The sequence below is a fragment of the Mauremys mutica genome, chromosome 5 (genome assembly GCF_020497125.1).
Source record: "Mauremys mutica isolate MM-2020 ecotype Southern chromosome 5, ASM2049712v1, whole genome shotgun sequence".
Classification (NCBI taxonomy): domain Eukaryota; kingdom Metazoa; phylum Chordata; order Testudines; family Geoemydidae; genus Mauremys; species Mauremys mutica.
In genome coordinates, this window is record NC_059076.1 from 96098523 (window position 1) to 96117927 (window position 19405).

Consider the following 19405-nt stretch of genomic DNA (forward strand, 5'->3'; position numbering starts at 1 on the left):
TCAGTTCCTGAGGCTGGGAGAGGGGCTGCAGATGGACAACAGACAGAGATTGAGGACATGCAGAACATGGATGGTAGTGTCGGCCTTGAGCTAATCTACAGAGCAACGAGGAGGAGATGCCAGCCTGGTGGTGAGTGATGCACTCTGTGACACAGCTATGCTGGATATTAGACAAAAATGCTTTTCATGGGCCTCTCTCTACACTGCTGAATATTAGCTAACTGTTACTTCCTTGGCTTGACACACACTCAAAGTTTCTTGTTGATTGACTGGGGCTATGTTACCTTGCTACATAACTTTCTAAACATAAAAAAAGTATCATAACTCCCTCTCCTGGGAGGTATTTTGATGTCCTGAAAATCATTCAAAATGGTCCTAAAATGGAAGGATGAATTTATTTGTGGGTGGGGGGGAAGCTACCACAACACTTTTTATTATCTGTGTCAAAAGAGGCTCTCACAATCCATACCTTATTATTGTTGTTTTAACAGCATACCAGCATTTGGTATTGTTGTCAATGGCTGTTACCACTAAACTGGGACTCCCTTCTTCAGCCGGAATTGAAATCTGAGATGGGTGGGTAGAGACTAAAAGAGCTATAGAGTTATTGCTGAAGTTTACCCTCTCTTCCTTACCCTTCCCCCGCCATTTCCATTTCAGCTGGAGATGTCTCAAAGGGAAATAGAAAAGACTATAGCCTTGTGTGCACTGGTCTCTTTCAAGAAAGCTCCCACTCTTGCAGCAACTCTGGTGGTAACCCTGGTGGCAGCTAGTGTAGACAGACTGCAAACATTTCCATTGCTGTTGCCTAACGCTGTACAGCACCACTGGGGAGTAAGGATACACTGCTCACCAAGGGAAAATAGCACAACACACCCTGCTGAGAATACTTATGAGAAAGTGACAGCCTGTCTTTGCAATGCTTTAGTGTATGATACAGCACCCTGCACAACAATTTCAGGGAGGGCTTTGTTCTTCCTGATCAATGAACCATTCTGCAACACTTTTTTTTCTACAATGAAACCATTTCTGATTGTCACAAATAAGTTAGCACTTAAATTGCCAAATATCCTGCAGTCTGCAAGGTTCTGAGTTTAACTTTTCTTAATTAATTTTAATTTATATATTTTTAAAAAATACTGAATATATACAATTAGTCCTACACATAAGGCCATCAATAATATAGCTGTAACAAACCACATTTCAGTGGGGAAAAATATATATATTATAATTTTGCCAACCACACATTCTAAGTTGCCACTAATGAAACATTACATTTATTCTGTAGCTGTAATGGGATACACAGGCTCCCACATTAACCCCTTCTGGGTCAATGAGAGCCTATGGGATCAATCAGCTCCACCTTGTTACACCTGTCAGAGGTGTCAAGCCTGCAGGGAGGAGTTAAGAGGAAAAAGTCCATTTTAGCAGTGGCTGTCTGGGAGAGGGTGTGGACTTCTTGAGCTAGCTCTGTGATGGAAGTCTCAGCTGGGGGCAGAGCCTAACTAGAGAGGCTTAAATGCCAAAGTCTCCTTGGGGCAGGTAGGCCTTGTGTGGGACCTTTTGTTTCTTGTGTTCTCCATAATTAGTTTGCTTCTCCTTTTTTGAAATCTACAGAAGAGACTGAGAAAGGCCTGGCTGTGGGGAAGGTAGGTAGCAGCCCAGGGAGACAGCAGAGGGTATAAATAAAAGAGACCATATATTTCATAAAGGATCTTGTGGCTAGAATCCAGAGTAGATGGTTGGTTTGAGTTCCTCAACTGCTCCACCTAAGGTGGTGATGTGAAGACCCTGAAGCTTAGGGCAGAAAGGCCTACAAAGCCTGAAGTTGGGCCAAAGATCTGCTATGATGCTGCTAGACTATTGGTGTGTGTGGACTCTGTTTACCCCAGAAGGGGTAGGACTAAAAGTGTTCTGACTGAAGGACTGGGTCACAGGAAGAGGCAGACTACCACTGGGGGGGGGAGGGAGTTGGTACCAAAGGAGAAATGGCTTCTATGTCACACCCAACTGTGGGGTGCGGGGGCATGCTAGCATATAGTAAATAGACTTGCAACCTTGATGATAATCCCATTCTTGGTTTTATGTATGACATGGAGCTTGCCTGGCTAAAATGACAATTTTGCTCTGCTTTTACTAATATCTTATTTAAGGTACCTGATTTAGGAAGGCACTAAGCACATAAAGTACTGGAATAGTTCCACTGAAGTAAGTGAGACTACTTCTGTGCTTACTTTGCTGAATCCCTAATCCCTGGCCTTGTGTTTCCTGAGCAACACTGGGAAAGACTAAAACTTGAAGTCTTTAATAAATAACTTTTTAAATTTCTTTGATAAAATTTCAATTTTAAATCTCCAAGAAAGTTGTCATCTAATTCCTCTCCCATCAACATCCCTGTATCAAAATAGCATGTGGAGGAGATAACTGTAAAGCTCTTTATGAAGATAGTGTAGGATCATATTTTTCACTCAAACTCTCCAAACAACTTTGGCAAAGACATTTAGGGGAATCTCTTGCTCCCCTCCAGTCCCACTTTCAAGCCTGTTACAAGCAAGCTATTAGCTATAGACTTATTTCCCAGAATTTGCAAATGTGATATAATATGGTGTTTCACCAATGTATGCAATGGTATTTTTGGACTATTTAACACTAGGTTGAATTGGATTAGTTCCTTAATAGATTTTTGTCTTCATCTGTTCTGTAGAAGTTTCAGTTGTCTGGATCTTGAGAAATGTCTTCAATTTATGATCCATTTTCTTAATAAGCTGATATCAAGTGTTTTCCTCTAGAGATGCTAAAGAAGCCAAATCAATAGACAGACTGGAGCTGTGTGAGTGATAGACTTGCACTGCCAAATTTGCAATCTATTAATTGATCTAGCTGCTTCTGATGTTTTGACTTCTCGGTTGATTTATTTTACTTTGTCCCCATAAGAGAAAATTGTCAAGAAGCCAAAACAAAAAGGAACTAGATAATCACAAATTTTATTAATTTAGAAAAAAAATGGAAAAATCACAACTTTTAAACTCTTAACAAATGTTAACCCCACTTTTTATTACTAATCCTAAAGAGCAGCTTATAACAACAAGGAAAAGAGAACTTCACATATTTTTCACTTGAAAAGGCAAAAATATTTACTTTAGTAGCCCCATTCCACATATTATCAAAGTCTTGACCCTGCAAATATTCATGCATGTGTTTATCTTATGTGAACATTCCCACTGATGCAACCCAGAAAAGCATTGTGAGTCTTGCACATTTTTGTTCTTCAAACTTTCTCCTACATCTTTAGCCACTGACCAAGTATTGGAGGAAACTGTTGCATTTGAAACTACCAGAAATTCTTATGTGAAGGGGAAATTGGTGGAGATGACTCACTGAGTCAAACTAAGTGTAAGTAAAGATTTGCATGGTGGAGGCCTTGCACAACAATTTGAGCCATAGATAGAAAGTCCTACCTTCACAGGAAAAGAATCTGAATATAAGTTTCATTCAGGTTTTAAACTAGGGTCATAATGGTGACAAAAACTTGCATAATATCTATCCATGAGAGTCAATCTTCTGTTTGCAGGATAGCTGGGAATAGAGGCAGAGCCTTATTAGCAGCAGTCACTGGCACAGAGAGAGCAGTAGCGGCCAACTCCTTACATGGATCATCCCAGAGCCTGTCACAGTTACAGTCCTGTAACATGTGAACATGAGGGTGGGGTTATAGTGTACAGTCTTGATGGGCATTGGTCCAGTCCCAGGGGGATTGTGCTTTTCCCAGAGACATACTGAAACCCTGAGCCCACCACGGAGTGCGTCACTCCCTACTCCACAGGGTGGCTAAATGCCACAGAGAATCCCTCTTCTGTTCCCTCACCCCATGGATGATATCGGGGGGTGGAGGGGTGCTGGGAGAGGGAGGAGAGCCAGGAATGGAGGCAAGCTCTTCAGCAGCCCATTTTATGGTGGTTTATTTAAATTCATTTTTCTTTTTCATACATTGTTCTGCTGCAGTAACAGCCTTTTTTTTACACATTGCAGGAGACTTTGGATTTTTTTTTCTCCAAGTCCCTCAGGGTTTTCTTTTCCTTTGTGGACACTTCTTATTGCAGCTGTCAGAAAGTTCAGACAAAGTTGTGGCTGTGACTTTGCTGATCATTCCCAGGATAATCCCATTCTTTAAACACAGCATTGAGTATTTATCATTCACTTCAGTTATTCACTGTGGTCCCCACCCTGACTGTAAAGCACAGCCTGGTCTTGGGGGCAATGGAGACCAGCACTGTCCCATGTGGAATATTCCGGTGCAGAAAGGCAGGACTCCTTAGCATACTGGAGCAGAACACTAGCCAACTTTTCTGGGGCATGTGTAGGAGACAGGGGTGCAGCTGTGATTCCACACCACTCTCCCCCCTACCTTTAGGGTGCTGTGCTCTCCCAGAGGAGTTAGGAAGGGATTAGTCTGTGTGCCCCCAGAATACAAGGACTGTGCCTCTGACCAGTCTTTATTTGGGTGTAATCTGTTAGTACCCAAGAACAGCCATGCCATTTTTACTCCAATTTATTAAAAAAAAAAAGTCACTTTTGTGCAGAGGTCAAACCTGACAACATTTTTGCCCACAAGTTAACTATTGTGGGAATGACCAAATGTAGCAGATAAGCATGGGAACTGGTATGTAATGTATGGTTTAGTATATATCATATTATGACTGCCTGGCAGTTATTAGAGTTCTGTTCACTCATGCCATATCCCACAATACCCTGCAGTAGTACAACTCACCCTTTGGCATAAACAGAGGAAAATCAAGATACATTCATTCTATGTCTTAGTACAAGCTAAGGTAGTACCTTCATGGACCAGTATCTGGAATACTAGTACAGACGCTCCCCGACATATGCAAGCGTTCCGTTCCGGAATGCCCTGCGTAACTCGAATTTTGCATAAGTAGGAAATATATCTCTGACCATTACGCAAAAAACAAACAAACAAAAAAACACCCAACCCTCCTATTTCTAGCTTACGGAACTTTTTCTGTAAGCTTGGATTTGCATACGTTGGGTGTATGTAACTTGGGGAGCATCCGTATCCAAAACAAAGATAAGGAAGGTAAAGAACAACAAGTTAAGGAACTTAACTAACTGATAGGATTTTACTGATGTGTAAAAAGTTTTTTTGTAACTTGTTGTCACTTTGCAAGCATGCCTTCTGTGTAAGGAGAAGGTAACAAAGTTTCAATAGATGGCTTTCCAAAAACTAGTATTTTAATCAAACCTTTTTCCTGTACTATACTATGTCAGGGTGTCACTGTGCTTTAGTGGGTCACCACTGAGGATGCCAGATTAGGACAAACTGAGAAATAGGGCAGACTGACCCCAAACTGGCGGTTATTCTATCATGAACTATACCAAGCTGGTAACAAAAATAAACTTCTGTTTCTTCACCCTGGTTAAGAAGTCAAAAATGCAGTTTCCTTAGGCATACCAGCACTTATTTCAACACCCAGACTCTAGACTTTGGGTGGTTATTGGAAACCAATTTAATCAAATAGGGTCCTTCCGATCTCAAAAGATCAGCCACGTAGCCAGGTCAATATATAACTATGATCTAACCCAATAATCATGCTCTTGCTAATCCTTTAGTGGCTAAAATCTAAAGGTTTATTTTTCATAGAAAAGTAGGTTAAAAAAATTGTGTGTGTATATACAATCATTGCCGAGTTTATCAGGTTTGAAGTAGTGATAGAATAATCTACTAGTTTACAAGAGTCTCTCTGGAAATTACCCAAACAGCATGGGGGTCATCAGTCCTTGTTTAGAGCTTCCTTGTTAGAAATCCAGTCCAGAGAAGTGAAGCAGGAAATGAAGATAAAATTGAGAAGTTTCCAGGGTCTTTTATACCCTGTCCCATGGGGTTGGAATTTTACTGTCCCAAACAAAGCCCCCAGCACAGCCTGTGGACAAGTACAGGCACAAGATGGAGTCCAGGGTTCCATGAGCAAGTCGCATGCCCTACTATGGGTGGCTGACTCACAGGAGCAAGCCATGGGCCACTTGGAGGCTGAGAGATCTACAGGAAGACTTGCTGGGTGAGAAGAGTTCCTTCTATGGCCCATTGTGAGTTAATTATCTTTAATGGGCCATCAACACAAAGCTGTCTGACTTCAATTTAGATTGTACCTGGTGGGTGTTACCCCAGGAACAAACACATTTTGGGATACAGATCTGTAACCAATATCCATAACTTCAGATACAAAAATGACACGTATATAAACAGGACAATCATACTTGGAAAATCATGACTTTTCCGTTGACACCTTACATGATATACTTTGTATATGTTTTATTGTAATTGTCCAGCAGTGGCAATATTAATAATATAAATGGTCATATCTCAACTCATACATTATCATCACTAGGGTTCTTAGTGAGGAGCTGACTTAGTAACCTGTCACTCAAAACCCAACCAACATAGGTTAATTGGGATCAAACTGGAAGACCAATTAACAGGTAGAGCCAAAACTGAAGGGCTAATTAGAAGAAGGCAACCCCAGCATCTGCAAACAGATGAATAGGAAGGAAGCTCTGGAAAAAGGTGTTCAGAGCTGGCTGCTTGTACAGCTCTTTCCCCCTGAGATGTAAGAGGGGAGCTGATTGGGATGTGTATGTATGTAAACAGTACTACAGGACTGAGAGAAGACTATGGTAAAGCCTGGTGGTGGTGAAGATATCCTGACTGTGGTCTGTGGCAAGACACTCTCAAGGGACCACCCTGTGACATACACTATCATTGACATTCAGCAATAATCCTGACTGATATTGATTATTTGGTCTCTTGAATATATTTCATAACAAACCAAAGTGTGGTCAAGCAATTGACTATACTATTTATTAACAAACATAGCAATCACTGCCACAGCTGCTCTAACCTGAAGCCTTTGATATTGTGTAAAAGTGACCACAATTCAGCAACCCAACTATCCTGTGCTTTTATATGGTGACTGCTACTGTGGTCTCTAAGGGAAGAAGCAGCAAAGAATCCTGTGGCACCTTATAGACTAACAGACATTTTGCAGCATGAGCTTTCATGGGTGAATACCCACTAGAGTCCAACAAATTTTCAACCGCTGTCAACTCCCACTGTGGCCTGAAGAGAAAAGGAAGAATAAAGAGACACCAAGAGGTGTCCTGAAGTTGACCTGTTTGGATGCAAACTTGAGGCCACTGATATTTGTAGTCATGTCTTAGAAAGAGATTGTGAGCTGGAGATGTATCAGTAAATATGGAAGGAGACCTGGGTCCTTAGAGACAGAAAACGTTAAACATGTTATAGCAGCTTAAGCCTTGGCTTTAATGTAATTGCATCAACATGAGGCAGTTTAGCAGAATTTGTGACAACTTTGTCTTTTTAACAATTAATGCTCACAGCTCTAATCCATCTGATTTTGGCAGCCTAAACATCTTCCATTAAAGTCCCTGAGGAATCTAAATTTATGCCTCTGGGCATGCACAGAGCTGTCTCAGTTGCTGGCTATCAGGACTATCTGATGCCTAAGCCCCAGTGGGACCCTCAAAGTGGGTGTTGCCCTGTCTCTTACTTGAGCAGCTCAGAATCCATACAACAGCTGGGAAGGAGGAAAAGGCAGCCTACCTTATAATTGTTAGGCTAGTGGTTAGAGCACTCACCAAGGATGTGGGAGGCTCCAGTTCAATCTCCCCTTGTCCCCCATGAGAGAGGATTTAAACAGGTGTTTCCCACCTCTCAATATTCATCAAAGTCACATTGTCCTAGAAATTTGGCTAGGACACCAATGGCTGCACACCATGCCAATTTTCCTGTTAATTGAGTAAATACACATTTCATATACTAGGAAGGGTATGTAGTTTTTCATATGTGAGGAAGGATCTATTTTTCAATGAGTGGCTCCCAAATGGCTGTTTGCATGCAGTGTACTAGAGAGCTAGAAGATTAGTTAAGTTTTATATATATTCATTGCTTATTTCTGATGTCTAGTAGCTTTCGTATAGCTATATAGATTTAACATTTTTAGTGAATGTATTAGTACCCAGCACTTAAACTAATCTGTGACTAATACAAATTATACTACGTTGTGACTCCAGTTGTTGTTTGGAAACATCTGGAGATTAGGAAGCCATAGCAGGAGTGAGTTCTACCACTAAAAGAAAAGCACATCTATGATAGGATGGGAAAAACTCTATTCTAGGCTGGGACAAGAACAGGTTAGTGGGCTGGCTTCAGTCAGCAATACCTGCCAGCCACATCAAGGTGGGAAGAATTAGAGTTCAGAGAAAAGCTGCCTTGACAAGAAGATCTTGGCCATCAGGCAGAGATGGATGTGGAATGAGAAACACTGAACTAGGAGTCCTTGGAAATGCCAAACTGGGGGGACGGGGTGGAGGGAAAGGCTTAGACTGGATTTTTATCTGTCACATTTATTGGTTTATTTATAAAGTAAAACCTTGCGAGGGAGGGTTAACTCCTACATATATAGGATAACTGAACTGTACTAGGGCTTGTCTTTAAAACATGAAAATTAATATGTAATAAGGTAGGGTGTGAATTTAAAGCAGATTAATTATTCCTGATTAACTGCATGTGTGGGTGGGGGCTTGTAACAGGATGGACTTCTGCTTTAAGGGCCAGAAGTCTTTGGATCAGCCAGCAATATTAAATTAGATCTGCCCTGCTAAATCCAGCAACCCACACTGGTGTAAGAGGGGGGGAAAAAAACTAAGCAGTTGAGGGCTGTCATTTAAGGAGAACAGACTGCTCCTGTGTGAGGCAAGGTATCTGGCTTGGCCTAAGGATTATAAGAATACTATGGCTTGCTGGAGCCCTTGAGAGGGAGATAGACCTGGTCTGTATTGTTAGGGTGACTGGGGCCTAGGAGGTGACAGGCAGTAAAATAGACTGTTCCTGGGGCCTGCCTGAAAGGAAGGAGACTGAAGGCTGAAGAATCTTATGTTTTGATGCTGTTCTTGGACTAAGGGACTTTTGTTACCCTGGAAGAGGTGAGAACAAAAAATGTGACCTGACTGGAGAGCCAAGATCGTGAGAGCCATGAGGAAGAATGAAGTAGAGAGTCTGCAAGGCCACATTTTGCCATGATGGGTGCTCCAGCACAGTGAGTTGTGTACAGTGCTCTTATTCTGGAACAATATTACTTTATTCCCATTTAGCTTAATCCATTCTGGAACAGTTAATCCGGAATAGCTATTCCAGCATATTTCCCTGTGTAAACAAGCCCTTAGAGCTGGTATGAAGCCACCTGTTCACAATGGCTCATTTATGATTAACTCACTAGTCTATCATAGTGATGAGTGAGCCTTGAAATGCTGGAGGGTGTGTTAATTCTACCCTATTCAGATAAGCACCTAAACATATGTAAGGTTATTTAGACCCAGAAATTCTCTCCAGCACTCCCTGCTATATTGTCTCCCCCTAAATTCCATCTAATCTGAGACACCTTTTTCCCAGATACATATGCATGAAACCCTATCAGCCTTGTTAGCAGGATTGACTCTTGTAAATCTTCTGTCTCCAGTAGAGTATCTAGAGCCCTCTGCCAAGATGGCTACAGCATGGTAGGCAGTATACATACACACAGTATAAAACAATCTCTGCCTTGAATATTTGACAATCTAATTTGATTGATTAAAAAGGGTGGGAGAAAGGAAGCATCATTATTCACCATTTAACAGAAGACAAAATGAGGCACAAAGACTTGACTGAGGTCCTTCAGGAAGTCTGTGGCAGTTAAGGACAGCCATTCTTATACTGCAAAAAAGGATTTTCATAAATGTATTCAGATATAAACCTCAATTCAATTTCAAAAGTATGCAAAACCCTTTCAATTTCCTGTGAATATTCATAGAGGCATTTCGAGTGTTCTCAAGAAAGATCATGGAAAGCTAGTCTTGAAAACAATAATGTGAATCTATTCACGTACAGGCTTTGACTGGAAATTGAGTTAATCACCCTAGGTACATGTTCAAGGGCCCACCCTGCTCCTTTTACTATGAATGAGTCATCCGATCACAGATCAGGAAAAATGCCTTGTGACATAAATGACTCACTAGAGTACAAATACTGGGCAAAAGTTGCAGTGAATAGTTTGTGAACACTCCTTTGGAGGAAATGTGTTTGCATAAAACAAATAAATAAATAAAAATCTGACTTTTTTGTGAATAATTCACATACAAAGCAAATTCATTGAGGAAAATTTCTATTTCCATTATCACAGAAGCATTTTTCCTAGTGTGCTAAATTGAGCAAATCAACCAAATAACTTTTAAATCATGTTTAATTCACTGTCATGGATGTTCCCCGTGAGTATTGGTTATGCCCTTACAAAATGGGTTGCCTTAATGTTTTTTTACTACCAGTGGTCTATTTGCTTTCAGTATTCAGTAGGCACGTTACTGTAACATATCTCTAAATTTAGATTGTTTCAAAAGCAGTTAATTCAGGTTAAAAATAACTTTGTGTGACTTAAACAGAGAATTGTTAATTGTGCGGTTTAAAAAAATTGACTTTTATGGAAACAAAATACAAGAGTAGCACTGCACAAAAGTCTTGAGGAAATAAGAGCTAGACAAAAAATATAGGGCCGCATCCTCTGCTTCACTCAGAGTGGGAGCCGTCAAAGAGCTGGCTACAGCTTCCTGATGTACTGCCCAATCTCCCAGCTGAACATAGCTTGTTGCAGCAGTGCCTCCTATTTGCCCACTGCACTAAGGGCTGCAGGGTAGGCAGCAGAGGAGCCAGCTCCGCACCCTCTGGGGCCCCTTCATTTTGCCTGTTTCTCTTTTATAGTCTCTCCTTTTTATCATCTCCCTGAAAAGCAGTACCACCTTTCCTCTCGTTCTCTCTTATTAACTCCACCGTCTGCTCTTTAACCCATGGCTCTCTTGTGCTACATTTTCTTTCTCACCTCTTCAGTGGTGCTGGAATGCTGCTGCACCCCCTGGCTTGAATTTGTAATAACAAACACCAAATATATGGCTTCCATCATCAGCACCCCTACTAAAACATTGCCCCTTTTTCTGTTTTGTCCCCTTTGTTCCCCTTTTCCCTCATGGCTGTCCATCTCACTTTATCAATCACCACAACACCCCATAATAGGTAGATAACTAATTAACTCAGCTGGGGTTATCCCTCTGCCAGCACCCTCAGGACTGTGCAGGGGAGAGAATTTATGGGGGCATGAGGGCCCATGGGTTCCTGCCCCTCATCCAGCATGTAAGCATAGGGACAGAGACAGCTGGAAGGAGTCCCCCTGAAACTCAGCTGAGAGCAGCAGAGACCAGTAGCTGTGGTATGGAGTTGCAAGCTTTGATGTCATCAGATTCCAACATTTTTACAGTTTTTATTCTGGACTAGGCTTGACGCCTGGCTGGGATTTGACTGCCCTGGCAGTTTTATGGATTTGCCAGTTGCCAGAAAAATAATTTAATCTTCTGGGTATCTTTTTTTTTTTACGTGGGTCAAAATATGTGAATTATTAGCACAATATACTGGGATATCTAATGGTAAATGTTTGTGTCCAGCTAAAGATGCAGCTATATTCCCACTCCTGCACTTTACATGATAAAACCTGCTGAAAATACAGCAGTTGGCTGCCCACCAACATGCAAGCACACTGCATGTATCTGAGAGAGGGGTTGAGTCATGCAAGAGTGAGGAGACGTGCTAGGTTATCAAGCTTACCTCTGTGTTATTTCTCTAGATATAATAAGTGGCTTTTTGGGGGGTTGTGGAGTTGTCTGGGGGTTGGTTGCCTTGCTGGGGGGAGGGGAAGCAGATATTTTTGCATTTCAAAGGTGGTAACCCTACTCTGGACACTCTTGTCTGCTGATTCTATTCTAAATAGGGTCTTCTACCACAGTTCTTCACCATAGTATCTGAACACCTTCCAGTAGTGCATTAAACAGCATGATTATGCATGTGCCATATGGCTGGGGTCTCATCCTCTCCTGGGAGGGAATTGTGTGCAATGCAGTATCTTGTTTTGGCAGGATTTTCTCAGAATGCCTGTTGCTATGTGTTTGCACTGGAGAAGGAAAGGTCAAAGAAATGCACCTTGCACATGGAGCAGAAGGTGGGTGAGGTTTGTGATGGTCCTTAGTTCTTGGGGCGGGGGGGGGATTCATTGCACAGTCTCGGAGCAACCCCTGAGAAAACTCCCACACAGCAATCAGTGGTGTGCCTGAACTGATAAATTGTTAGTGAGTTGCTGTTCCAGGGCAGAATAATCCCTTGCCATTTAAGAGTCTCTGGTGTCCAACAACAACTTTTCATTAGATTATATAGTGGTTTTTGTTAGCCATGTATATGTTTGGAAAGACGTTTTCATATAGGGTGGAAGAATGTGATGTCCAATCTCTTTAAATGTTTGGGCACTTTACACTGGGGATGGAAAAGTGCAAAGTCTCACTTTTGTGTTGGCTTCACTTCTGCTGCCAAAACAACAATAAAGCTACCACAGCAGGCAGCTGTGCTTTGAATCAGCTTCCCCTGTGTCACTATCTTTCTTTGTTCAGTCCAAATATAACAAGGTCCATTGTGCATGAGGAATCAAGTTGTTGACCATGTCTTTATCATGAAGCCTTAGGTGATCTTCTAGATACCCTGAGTCCAAGCCAAGGAGCACCTTGGCGCCAAGGACTGAGACCTTGAATGGATTGGCTGGCTGTTACCACTGTCTCCCAACCCTTCCTCGTAGTCTCTTTATTTCAGCCTTTCTCCACATGCCCTCTGTACCCTCCTGCTTTCCCTTCTCTCATACCCCTGCTCTACCTTCCTTGTCTCTTTATAACTAAATCCCCTCTCAACAAAGTCCTATCCACACAATTCTATTCAATGGGACTTAAGCATAGGCTGCATAATGCATAGGCATAAGTACTTCTCTGGAGCAAGGATGCTTTCCTTAATCAGGACCTAAATTCTATTTATATTGGCTTGTTCATTTATGAAGAGTTGTCAACAAAATATATAAATCTGAGAATTGTGGGGTGTTTTTTTTAGTTCATGGACATTTCATGAAATTAAAAATTCTACACTTCTGGAGGAAAAAATGATTTGTTCAGTTAGCTGAACAATTTGTAATAACCTATTTGATTAATGTGGCCACTTTTAATCACTAGACTAGATATTTACTTAGTCTTTTAAATGTAGATCTGTAGGAATGCAAAGTAAATGTAAAAATGATATTCAACTTTTAAAATAACTATTTTTCAGTAGCAACAAAATTGTCACCATAAGCAAATACAAAGACTAACATGATCTTGCAAAATACACCATGAATCCCAGTACTTCTCAAGTGTATCTGCTTTGAACACAGAGTCCCAGATTTCAGTAAGAGGGCTAGTTTCATCAATCAATCACTGATTATCACCTTACAACTGGGAAATTCCCTCACTGATAAATGCTTCATCAGAGTCTGCTTTAGTTACCACAGATCCTAAGCCTCTCCCTCAGGTATTCGTGTGTGAGAAGTGAAGATTCTGCAACAAAAAAACCAGCTTTTAAAGTGTTTAACCACTTTCCTTCCCCCAGCTCAATTATTTTCATTGGCTTATGTATGTCAGAGGGCTGATTTGCATAGCATGCTAGCTCACTCCCAAATTCCACTGCTTTGTGTTCTGCTTTCTTTAATGATCCTGTGGTGGTGGTCTTCACTGTGGATTTGATTATAGAATGAAAGGGGCTGGGTGAGAGTCTGTGAGCAAGGACCCTTTGGGTATGTTTACACTGCTATTAGACACCCAAGGCTGGCCCATGCCAGCTGATTCGGGTTCCTGGGACTTGGGCTAAGGATTGTTTAATTGCAGTGTAGATTTCTGGGCTTGGGCTGCAGTCTGGGCTCTAGGAACCTGCAAGGTGGGAAGGTCCCACAGCTCAGGCTGCAACCCAAGCCCAGAAGTCGACACTGAAATGAAACAGTCCCACAGCCTGAGCCCTGGGAGCCTGAGTCAGCTGGCATGAGCCAGCCATGGGTTTTTATCTGCAGTGTCTTCAGTTCCCTGCCTTTCCTATATACAGCAGAGAAGGTATGGCAGTCACAAGGAGAAGAGCCATTTTAGCTGGCTCAAATTAAGTAATCCTATGTATTAATTTGTATGGTGTCTTGGGGGATTATGAATCCCCCACCTTTCTCTGATGCCTGGAAGTGATTTGGGGAGGGGGAGCAGAAGGAGAAAGACTCAATCCCTTTTCATAGGGCAGGATTTTCGAAAGTACTCACCATTGGCCTCTTTCAACTTCCACTGAAGTCAAAGGGAGTTTTACCATCTACTTCAGTGGCGCAGTTAGGCCAAAACTGGGTACTTTTTGAAAATTCCACACACAATCCCCTAGAATATCTGTTGTGAAAATATCACTCTTACTAGCAGTGAATGCCTCACCATTTCAGGCTCTCACAGCCATATCCCCAAGATTAAAATCACTATTGATTTCAGTGGGAGTTTCACAAATAGAATAATGGCAAGGTATGAATCCTATATAATATTTACATCTTCCTTTAGAGGGATAGTGTTGGCCTCTTCCCTTAAGATAGATAGATCCAATGCAGCAGCAACTTAATTTTAAAAGCTTTGGATTTATTTTTAAAATAACTGCTTAACCAGCAGCCCACTAATTAGAGCCTCTCGTACCATTATACATTCTTGGTGTTTATACTCTTCAAATACTTGTAGGCTGTGCTGGCCCTCCCCTTTAGCCATCTTAGCCAGGCTACAAATAGGTAGGGGTTTTTTCCTTTTAGTGGGAGATTTTCAAAGGCACAAATGTCATTTAGGTAGTCAATTCCTATTGAAAGTCAATGGGAATTAGGCACCTAGCTGCTCTTTGCATCTTTGAATTTCTCATTTATTTTCAAGAAATAGTAAATAAGTTGTTTATAGCAAGTAATTTTTTTTACCTAGGTAGGAAAGAGGATTTTGCAATGGAAGAAAGTGGAAGGAATTTTCCCTTTAGGATACTAGGGATCTGCCCTTGCATGGAATGTACAAACACGACTAGTGCAAAGGACGACAGTTGCAGTAGTTGACCAAGGACACCTTCTGGCAAGAGGCAGTGGCTACCCCTAAATGGGCAGGGAAGAGACGGGGCTACAATTCTGCTCCCCTAATTGGTACTGACCATCATGACTGAGCAGCAGAGGAGGGAAAGCATACTCCTCTGAGGACACTGATTCTTCTTTTCCATATGTTTGCTGGGTATGTTTGTGCTCTTGATGTTAAGGTGACCAGACAGCAAGTGTGAAAAATCGGGATGGGGATAGGAGCCTCTATAAGAAAAAGACCCAAAAATCTTGATTGTCCCTATAAAATCAAGACATCTGGGCACTCTACTTGAGATCCTGTCTGATTCCTCTCTCCCTTCCATTAAATGTGTTGGCAGCTGACATTCATTAACTAGTATTTTATATTGGTATCTGAAATTTTAGAGCGGCTCAACTATTACACTGAACTTGGCTGAGTCTGTTTTTGTATGGGTGAGGTCAGCGTTAGTCATTGTTTTTGAGTATTCAAATGGCCACCAGCTACTTATGAAAAGTTTCATACATTACAAAGGCTTAGCACCATTCAAAAATATATCCTGGAAGTGCATTATTTGCTTTTCATCTGTTCAAAACATTTTCTCCTATTCTCAGGAAATAGAAATACTATCCTGGGACTTCAGTTACTGGCCATGCACCATTAACAGGGAATAATTTTAGTGAACATTCTGAATAAGCTAGTCAAAAATTTGTTTGCATAAACTGCTTGGTGAATACTTACAAATAATCAATGTTATCAAAAATCAGGCTCAGTCTGTAAATTAGTGAAGAATATGAAAAAGGGCTAACGTTTCCAGGACCTATTAATTGCAATCAGTAATTCAACCAGCAGCGTAAGACAAATATTTTTCCTTTTGTAACACTCATACTTCTGGCTAAAAGCACAATTAAAACATGTTAATAACTGTCACCTAAGGTTAGTCTCCAGATTTAATATTCTGGCTCTTGTTTTGTAGCTTACAGTTGACAGCATCCACCAACAGTATTTATTTCTGCTGTCTTCTGAACAGCAAAGCTGAGATTATTCTTGCAATAGTAATCAAGATGTTCAGGTTTTTTGGCTGTAAAGAGTCATTCAACTGTATTTGAAAAATAAAATTGAAATTCTCCAACAGATAATAAAGTACATTCATGCTCCCTTTCAGTTCTGTCTGCTCAAATGAGCTGAGCTGCATTAATACAAGCAGAAGATAGTTTGCCTGCTACTAGTTGAAAATACAAATTCAATTGCCTGAAACCATGTGTTAGGTTTGTATAATTTCACTCCTATTATAGGACCTTGAGCTCTTAGTGCATTCCTCTGTCAGTCCTACTGCAATATAAAAGGAACCATGAAAAGATCCTGAGGGGGAATATCTTCTTTGACTTCAGGGATGTAACTGCTACGGTCATCAGTTTTTTGTTTGTTTGTTTTATGGTGAAAGATTTTAGGATTCAGTGCTGCTCCCAGTCTTATGTATCATTTGGAGAGGGGAAAGCAGTGGTATCAGCTGCCTAGTTAGCATTGCTGTGCATTTGTGATGCTTTTCTTAGCTGGAACATCATAGCCCTTAGGGATGTGATTTATCAGTAGGTGCTTCGGCAGTGCCTTCAGCTTCTAGTGCTATGGAGCACCATGTATGGATCCTGTCTGTTGCATTGTTGCTGAGATACAGTGGAGGTTGATGGTGGAAAGAGCGTCCCTGTGTTGCCTTTCTCCCATTGCACATCTGCTACATTTTTTTAAGATTTTGGCACCTACTAAATACACAGCATGCCTATAGAGCTAATACAATAGGCAGCAAAAACATATACATTCAAAAGGGGGAAATCTGTGTCAAGCAGGCACCTTTCTTGAGCACTCAATAGGTACATATCTGAAAACATGAGCTCTTTACTATTTGATAGTGGAAAAGTTCAATTTTGACCATAAAAAGCTTAATCAAAAACTAAAACTTGCACAGTCTGTTTTGTTTTCAGTAAACATAGTTTTATTGGTTTAACACATCCTCTTATTTTTTTCAAAAACCAAAATCTTTTGTGGGGTTCTATTTGTCTAGTCAAAACTGTGAATTTTAATGGGAAACCTCTGCAAAGCAAATACAATGAATTTTCAGGAAAAATAATTTGGCATTTTTTTGACTACGCTGATAAAAACACAAAGACCAGTGCTTGCTGTTTGGGTTGGAAGGTGCATGCTGTATCTCAGTTAAGTTTGATGATCACTGGTGCTCAGGGAAGGATATAAAGAAGTTTCTCAAACCTATGTATGTGTAGATGTTAGGAACTAGGGAGGATAATTATCAGAGCGTAAGAAAAGGAAGCAGCCTGAATCCAGCACAAAGTCTAATTCCATACTACTGAATGTGTGCATATATTTCCAGGATATTCATGACCTAGACGAGGGCGCAACAAGAATCTTCCATATCCAGGGTGACAAAGCACAATGTAAGAGAGCATAATATAACGATTGCTTATGTGATTACAGCCACATGAAGAGCTTCAGACCAACAAACTTCTCCCCTCCAATAAATATAAGTATGGATATGACTGGCACTTACCTTGGGATACATTAAAATTGTTTTGTTTATAAACCCAGTCTGATTTGCACACTCCCAGTACTCTGTGCATAGTGTATGGTCCGGCCAGGTGCTGCCCACTCTGCTCCAGGCAACCACTTAAGTGTGTGTGTGTGAGAGAGAGATCTTAACGAAGCACGTGCTTGGCTGGATAGGGGTTAAGAGTGCTCAGCAAACTGTAGGACAGGGCCTATATAAGCAACACAAACTACATGTCAGTTGCCAGAGTTCATAAGAGTGTGTCTTGCATTTTTTTACGGCAACAGTGTTTGTCTCAGTGATTAAGTTTCTAGTACCTGTGTGTTTTGTTTTTTTTTAACACCCATCTAAATATTGGGTGATTGAAGAGGAAGCATCCTTTCATAGATACTGTTATGCATCCCACTTGTACAACATGTCAGCATGAACTATCTGCATCTTGTTTATGCTGAAAGGACTTGTTATGGGGGAATAAAGAGCTTGAAGCATTCTTCACACCAGTTACAAAACTGCATTATGTGAGAACTGAATACAAGAGAGGAAGAAAAAAAACTGAGCATCAGGCAACAATAACAAGAGGATATTTAAATATTGGAACAGCTGAAGCTGCTTGACATGAACTTGGAATTAATATTCAGGTAAAGTATTTAAATGTTTAATACTAGCTGAGTTCCCAGAAAATACTTCATTGCAAGGAAATTAATATTACAGAAACAGAGTATCCTGGTAGGTTCAGTTTAAAGAAATTGTTAATGTAAATTATTGTGGACAAATGGCAAAATTATTAGGGCGAAGAAGAAGGGGGGGAAGTAGAAATCATGAAGATGAAAATGATGAGAAAATATAAAGCAAAGGGTCTCAAACATTGTAAAACCTCATTTATAGAGCTAGCATTTCCCAGTCTGACTAATAAACATAAGTTACTATTATTACAACACACAGTTAAGAGTGTGTGAGTATCTTCATTAGAAAGCCTTTTATTTACAGTCATTTTTAAATTTGACAATTGAGTTTATTTTTCTCCAGGATGAAACTTGGCAAACAGTCTTAGCTCAGCTAGAAATACATTTGACAAATTTTGAGCGGGGGAATTGTTCTGTCTCCACCCCCTGCACACACACACACACACACACACACACTCCCACATTTAAATTGTGCAGTATGCAAGGAAAAATGAAAACAGCAATTTACAGAAGTAAGGGAAGAAATCACTTTAGGAAACTCATTTCTTGCTTCTATAACAGGATACTTATGAAAATATTGGACTTGGAGATGTGAAAGAAAAAATTGAAGGCCAAACCTTCCTCTCAAAATGCCTCTGCTTCAGCACTGCTATGTTCAGAAATTACAAATAATCCTTTGCACTTGTATAGCATCATTAATCTGAAAATCTCCAAGCACTCCAAAACATTTAATTAATGGTCACAACACCTTTTGTGAGGCATGACAATACTACTGAAGGAGTGATGGAGGCACAGTTAGGGTAAGTGAATTGTTCAAGGTCACACAGCACGTTTTCAGATAGTGTAAGCCACTAAACTCTTAAATGTGCTGCTATCTTCAATACACTCTCCTTCTCCTCACTTTTCACCAGAAGGGGCTGAACAGCCTTGTGTGTGACTCAGAGATGCAGGCCTGCTCGGCTTTGTAAATAATTTCAAAATGTATCTTGGTGTTGGATGGGGTAGAAGGGCTTCTGGCTCAAGTTACCTGCTCATGGTATGGGTGGCAGGTGGTGTTGTAAGTGAGTTTCTTGAGTGACAGAGGCCTTGGCTTCTCAGCTCAAACAACACTGTGGGG

At 40.8% G+C, this 19405-nt stretch overlaps 1 long non-coding RNA gene across 2 annotated transcripts; it reads left to right on the forward strand.

Moving 5' to 3' along the window:
* The first annotated feature begins 1474 nt into the window (after positions 1 to 1474).
* Positions 1475 to 17502, forward strand: LOC123370962. Of its 2 annotated transcripts, none has more exons than XR_006579663.1 (4): positions 1475 to 1542; positions 8996 to 9131; positions 12025 to 12107; positions 17432 to 17502. It is a non-coding gene; the product is annotated as an uncharacterized LOC123370962 (long non-coding RNA). The 2 variants fall into 2 exon arrangements; XR_006579662.1 differs by lacking the exon at positions 1475 to 1542 and adding an exon at positions 1561 to 1649.
* Positions 17503 to 19405: the final 1903 nt, after the last annotated feature.